General features: G+C 42.4%; 1 pseudogene; it reads right to left on the minus strand.

Annotated features, from left to right (window-relative positions):
• Window positions 1–4,322: 4,322 nt before the first annotated feature.
• Window positions 4,323–4,441, minus strand: LOC125483220 (annotated as a pseudogene).
• Window positions 4,442–6,160: the final 1,719 nt, after the last annotated feature.

Genomic DNA, 6,160 nt, shown 5'->3' on the forward strand with positions numbered 1-6,160 from the left:
GTAGAGCAGTGGACGTGGTATTAAGTAAGGCGTTTGATAAGGTTCCCCATGGTAGGCTCACGCAGAAGGTAAGGAGGCAAGGGATAGGGGGAAATGTGGCAGATTGGAGTCAGAATTGGCTGACCCTTAGAAGACAAAGAGTGGTAGTGGACAGAAAATATTCAACATGGTGCTCAGTTGCGAGTGGTGTACCACAAGGATCTGTCCTGGGTCCTCTTCTATTTGTGATTTTTGTAAATGATTTGGATGAAGGAGTGGAAGGGTGGATTAGCAAGTTCGCGGACCTTACGAAGGTGGGTCGCGTTGTGGACAGTGCAGAGGGCTGTTCTAGGTTACAAAGGGACATTGATAGGATGCAGAACTGGGCTGAGAAATGGCAGATGGAGTTTAACCCTGAAAAGTGTGAGGTGATTCATTTTGGAAGGACAAACTTGAAAGCAGAATACAGCGTTAACGGAAAGATTCTTGGCAGTGTGGAGGAGCAGAGGGATCTTGGGGTTCATGTTCACAGTTCCCTGAAAGCTGCCACTCAAGTGGATAGAGTTGTTAAGAAGGCGTATGGTATGTTAGCTTTCATTAATAGAGGGATCGAGTTCAACAGCCATGAAGTTATGCTCCAGCTATACAAAAGCCTGGTTCGGCCACATCTGGAGTATTGTGTCCAGTTCTGGTCGCCTCATTACAGGAAAGATGTGGAGGCATTGGAAAAGGTGCAGAGGAGATTTACCAGGATGTTGCCTGGAATGGAGGGAAGGTCTTACGAGGAAAGGTTGAGGGAGCTAGGGCTTTTCTCTTCGGAACGACAAAGGATGACAGGTGACTTGACAGAGGTGTACAAAATGATCAGAGATGTAGATAGAGTGGACAGCCAGAGACTTTTTCCTCGGGTGGAGGTAGCTATTACAAGGGGGCATAGTTTTAAAGTGAGTGGAGGTAGATACAGGGGAGATGTCAGAGGTAGGTTCTTTATTCAGAGAGTGGTAGGGGCGTAGAATGCATTGCCAGAGAGGGTAGTGGAGTCGGTCTCATTAGGGACATTTCAGTGGCTATTAGATAGGCATATGGGTGATAGTATAAGGTAGGGGTGGAGGTTAGATAGATCTTCGGATTAGGGTAAAAGTTCGGCACAACATCGTCAGCCGAAGGGCCTGTACTGTGCCGTATTGTTCTATGTTCTAAGAGCAAAGTAGTGTTCTTTTAGTATCCTGGCAATGTTTGTTCTTCAACCAACATCATTAAAACAGAATAACTCCTTACTGTTTTTGGTGTGTGTCTGCATACAGTTTTAGCTGCAGTCTTTTGCAACTTTACCGCATGGATTAAATTCCAAAATTGCTTCACCTACTCTCTAATTTTTGGGGGATACATGGTCAATTTGTTTAAGTACATAGCTTTTGTAGAAACTTTCAGGTCGTGCGGATCTGTTACTTTGGGTGATTGGTTGAAACACTTGGACAGAACTATTCCATCAGGTTTAGCGTCCAGACAATTTAAATTCCCCACCATTTAACTCACCTTAAAAGAATGTAATTAAACCTCCGATGAAGCGTCGGTATGTTTTCCCGCCTGGTTTTTAAACTCTGGGGTCCGTTGAGATGGATTGCCTCGCTTCCGGTTTTCCTTCGTAGTGGAATGTGTATGGGGTCGAGTTCAATGTGTTAATTAATGGCATGCTTTGTGGAGTGCCATGCTTCCAGGAATTCTCGTACTTGTCTCTACCTAGCCTGTCCCAGGATCTTGGTGTTGTCCCAGTCGAAGTCGAGGTTCTCCTTGTCCATGTGGATTGAGACGAGTGAGTATTGGTCATGTCTTTTGTAGCCAGTTGGTGTTCATGTACTCTTGTTGTTAGTTTCTAGGAATAGATCCTGGGACAGGCTAGGCTGAGACCAGCACAAGAATTCCTGGAAGCTTGGCACTCCACGAAGCGTGCTATTAATAAACACATTGAACTCGACCCCATATACATTCCACTACGAAGGAAAACCGGAAGTGAGGCAATCCATCTCAACGGACCCCAGAGTTTAAAAACCAGGCGGGAAAACACACGGATGCTTCATTGGAGGCTGCACTGAGGGTGTTACCCAGCATGGTAATGAAACGTCTGGAAAACAACAAACTAGCTCGGCGAACCAACCAACCTCAACACCCACAACCCGAGCTACAGATCGACTCCAAAACCTTAGGATGTAATTAAAATCAAAGAAAAGTTGGTATAATTAAACATTTTCCATGAATTTTAATCAAACAATTCTTTCCCTACATGTACATATTTTAAAAATATTTATTTTAGAATTGATTAAAGGTTCTGGATACAGAACTGGAAAGACCGAAGTGTAACGGTGAAGATAACAGAACCTACATTTATTTAGAAACTTTAATGTTATTAGAACACTTCACAGTCATTGTTTTCTTTGGAGTGATTGTTGTCAAATGGATGGCAATTGCAGCAGTTAATTTTGGATGTAGCAAAACTGCACAAATAATAAATAATAAATAATCATTTAACCATTGGTATATCTTGTACAGTGAGACAGTATGCTGCTCTTATTTCAATAGAAAGCTTTATATGTTGGATGTCTTGAAAAACATTAGGGTAGATAAGTCCCAGGGCTTGAGATCTTTCCCAGGATATTGAAGGAGACAAGGAGGAGATTACTGCACTCTGATAGATATCTTTGTATGCTCTTTAGCCACATGCAAGGTTGCAAAAGACTGGAGAATAGCCAATTATAGACCAATGAGTAGAGAAAGATTCTTAAGGACAATGGTCGTGTTGCAGAATAGACAGACTGTAGGGTTCTGCTTTGTAATCAATAATTTGCTGATCTTAGGCAGTTAAAATCATCCCCAGATCCCTGGTTCTAGACACTGGACTTATTTAGGGAATGTGAAACGAAGAAGGCAGGAGACAGGTGTTTCAGGGCAAAAGAATCTCTGTGTTTATTAAGTGTAATAAACGGTAAAATTGACACAATCAACTATACAGAGACCAGTAATTAAGTATGCTTTTAAACTGAACACAGGTTAAACACTATTTGAAGCTAAACACCAGTTTTGATTACAGAAACTTTAATCAGGCTTCCTACTACTAGGGTCGCTGCACTGTCACTACCCACCTTCCCCTCTCTGCTAGCTAGGTCAGAAACTTTGGGGTCTTAGGAATTTTAGCTCACCAGTGAGGAAAAACACAGTTTTGAAGTACGGCTGGCAGTTGAGAGTCTTGCCATCAGTTCTTTAGGTTCGGAACAAGCCCATGTCTGGAAGTTCTTGTTCAGATAGCGCTTGGTTGGCTTCTCCCCTCTCAGATGTTCTTTGTTGTGATGATGCCCTTGGTTTGGCTTCCCGATTCAGCTTCCTTCTGGTTCTTTGATTGGTTCTCTCTTTGATTCTTGATTCTGAAGCTGCTTGTTGGAGCTGGATGCCTGTGGGGAAGCTGTTTGTGCAGAAGCTTGTTGTTGAAAAGGCTCTCTCCCAGATAAGTTCAGGGTTAGCAGTTATATAGTGTGCCCTGTTATCTACTCTCAAATCTGTGTTGCCATTGTGTTTCTGGTGTTACCTTTGAGGTCAATTGGCTTCCTGATTGTTAAGAGTATGTGTGAATGTATTTTGATTGAAGTTGAATGTCCTGCATCTCTGAGGCTCCATACTGTCTGTGTTACTTAGACCGAGGTGTAAAAGTTAGTTTTGTCCAGAGCGTTAGGTCTGGTTGATTGTTCTCTTAGAGTGGAGGTGTAATGTGGAATTCCAGGTTGAACAATAGTCTCAGACAGAAATAATTGTGGCTCTGTGTGTATTTGTTGCAGCCTGAGCTCAGGATTTTGTCCAGTACTTTAGATATGAGAAAAGTCCAGGGTCTTGTCCAGTATTTTAGATGATGGGGATTTTTGCACAATCCTACAAAACCTAAGGGTTTAGGAACATTAATCTGTGAAGTTTGTGTCACATGTAGACAAGGTGGTTAAGAAGGCTCATCTTCACTGCTCAGACCTTTGAGTATAGAAGTTGAGAAGTCATGTTGAGGTTGTACACGACATTGGTGAGGCCTCTTCTGGAGCACTGTGTCCAAATCTAGTCGTCCTATTATAGGAAGGATGTCATCAAGCTGGAGAGGGTTCAGAAGAGATTTACCAGGATGCAGCAGGGAATGGAGGGTTTGAACTATAGGGAGAGGCTGGATAGGCTGGATAGGCTGGAACATTATTCACTTGAGCCTAGGAGGTTGAGGGGTGAACTTATAGAGGCTTTTAAAATCATGAGGGTGGAATTGACCCCAGGTTGCTGGTGCTGTGAGGCAGCAGTGCTAACCACTGAGCTGCCCCAAAAGCATACTGCACCTGGTAATCCCAGGCAGTCCCCCATCCAAGTACTAACCAGGCCTGAGTCTGCTCAGCTTCCAAGATCAGTCGAGATTGGGCATTTTCAGAATAGTATGGCCATAGGATCTAAAAGGAGGTTGGTTTTCTTCTAATCTGTTCTAGGTGCAATTTTCTAAGAAAGCTTATACATCCTCACATCCTCATGATGCTCCTTCTTTAAGTCTAAGTTGTTTTCTTTTAAGAGCAATGATCTAACCTAATTATTTACCATTGACACAAACATCACAGCAAAGCTGCCTCTATACACAATTACCATGAATTGAAGGATTAGGAAAATGAAGAGTTGCTTTACGAAGGACAGGCTGAGGCCAATCTTGCCCAGGTCAAATTTATTCCCACACTATGATGAGTACAAACTTTAATTTTCCGTATTCATTTCTACTAAAGTTGGCTGTAAGCCTTTCAAATGAACCAAGTTGAAGCTTTTGTTTCTTAGAGACATCTCAAATATTGGCATTGTTATTTACTGTTTGGAGAATTCAGATTCAATCTTTAACTATGAATTTCTGTGCAATCAGAACATTTGCAATCCAATTATCCTAGAGAGAGACTGGAACCTGAAACTGACTTTTGCTGTGTAAACACCAGGAATATTTGCTATGGACCTAGAACATCACACAGTAGCAAGTATTTAATTAAATGTACAATAAATAACTAAAAGGTTATTGCTGAGTACCACAACTTGGATACAACAACATCGAAACTAATAGAACAATGTCAGAGTATGACAACAATTAATGTAAACAAATAGAATTAATATGGTTTTGTCAAATGGAAAATAAATTTGCCAGAGTCCTTAGAGGATATATCAAATAGTAGATGCAGTGCATTTGGATTTTCAAAGGCAATCAATAACGCGCCACATAAAAACCAAAATGTTAATCCACAAAAATTGAGCTGACATTATTGGGGCTAACTTATTTTAAAATTCATTCATGAGACGTGTGCATTACTGGCTGGGCCAGCATTTATCGCCCATTCCTAGTTACCCTTGACAAGCTGAAGATGAATTGCCACCATGAAATGCTGCAGTCCATTTAGTTTGGGAATGCCATCTCCATCAACAATCTAAGCACTGTCCTTGAAATTCAATGGTGTTACCATCACTGAATCCCCTACTATCAACATCCTGGGGCTTACCATTGACCAGAATCTCAACTGCATTTTGCATATAAATACTACAAGACCAGTTTGGAGGCTAGACTAACTTGCAGTGAGTAACTCACTTCCTTGACTTCCCAAAAACTGTCTACCATCTACAAGCACAAGTCAGGAGTCTGATGAAATAAACCCCACTGGATGAGTGCAGCTCTAACAGCACTCGAGGCTTGACACCATCCAGGACAAAACAGCCACTTGGTTAACACCATAGCCACAGACATCTACCACCAACACTCAGTAGCACAGCATATATTATCTACAAGGTGCACAAGGTAAATGCTTCATTGACAATGCAGACCAAAATGAACAATATTTGAGGTGTGGTCTCATCCAAGCTTGTAAGCTCTCCTAATCAATACCAACATAGTGGGCGACACGGTGGCTCAGTAGTTAGCACTGCTGCCTCACAGCGCCAGGGAATCGGGTTCGATGCCACATCCAGGTGACTGTGTGGGTTTCCTCTGGATGCTCCAGTTTCCTCCCACAGTCCAAAGATGTTCAGGTTGGGTGGATTGCCTATGCTAAATTGCCCCATAGTATCTAGGGATGTGTCCTGGCAAATGTGGGGTTACGAGGATAGGGTAGGGGTTTGGGTCTGGGTGGGGTATTCTTCGGGGTGGGGT

This window comes from Rhincodon typus, chromosome 5 (assembly GCF_021869965.1).
Source record: "Rhincodon typus isolate 14 chromosome 5, sRhiTyp1.1, whole genome shotgun sequence".
NCBI classification, from domain to species: Eukaryota; Metazoa; Chordata; class Chondrichthyes; order Orectolobiformes; family Rhincodontidae; genus Rhincodon; species Rhincodon typus.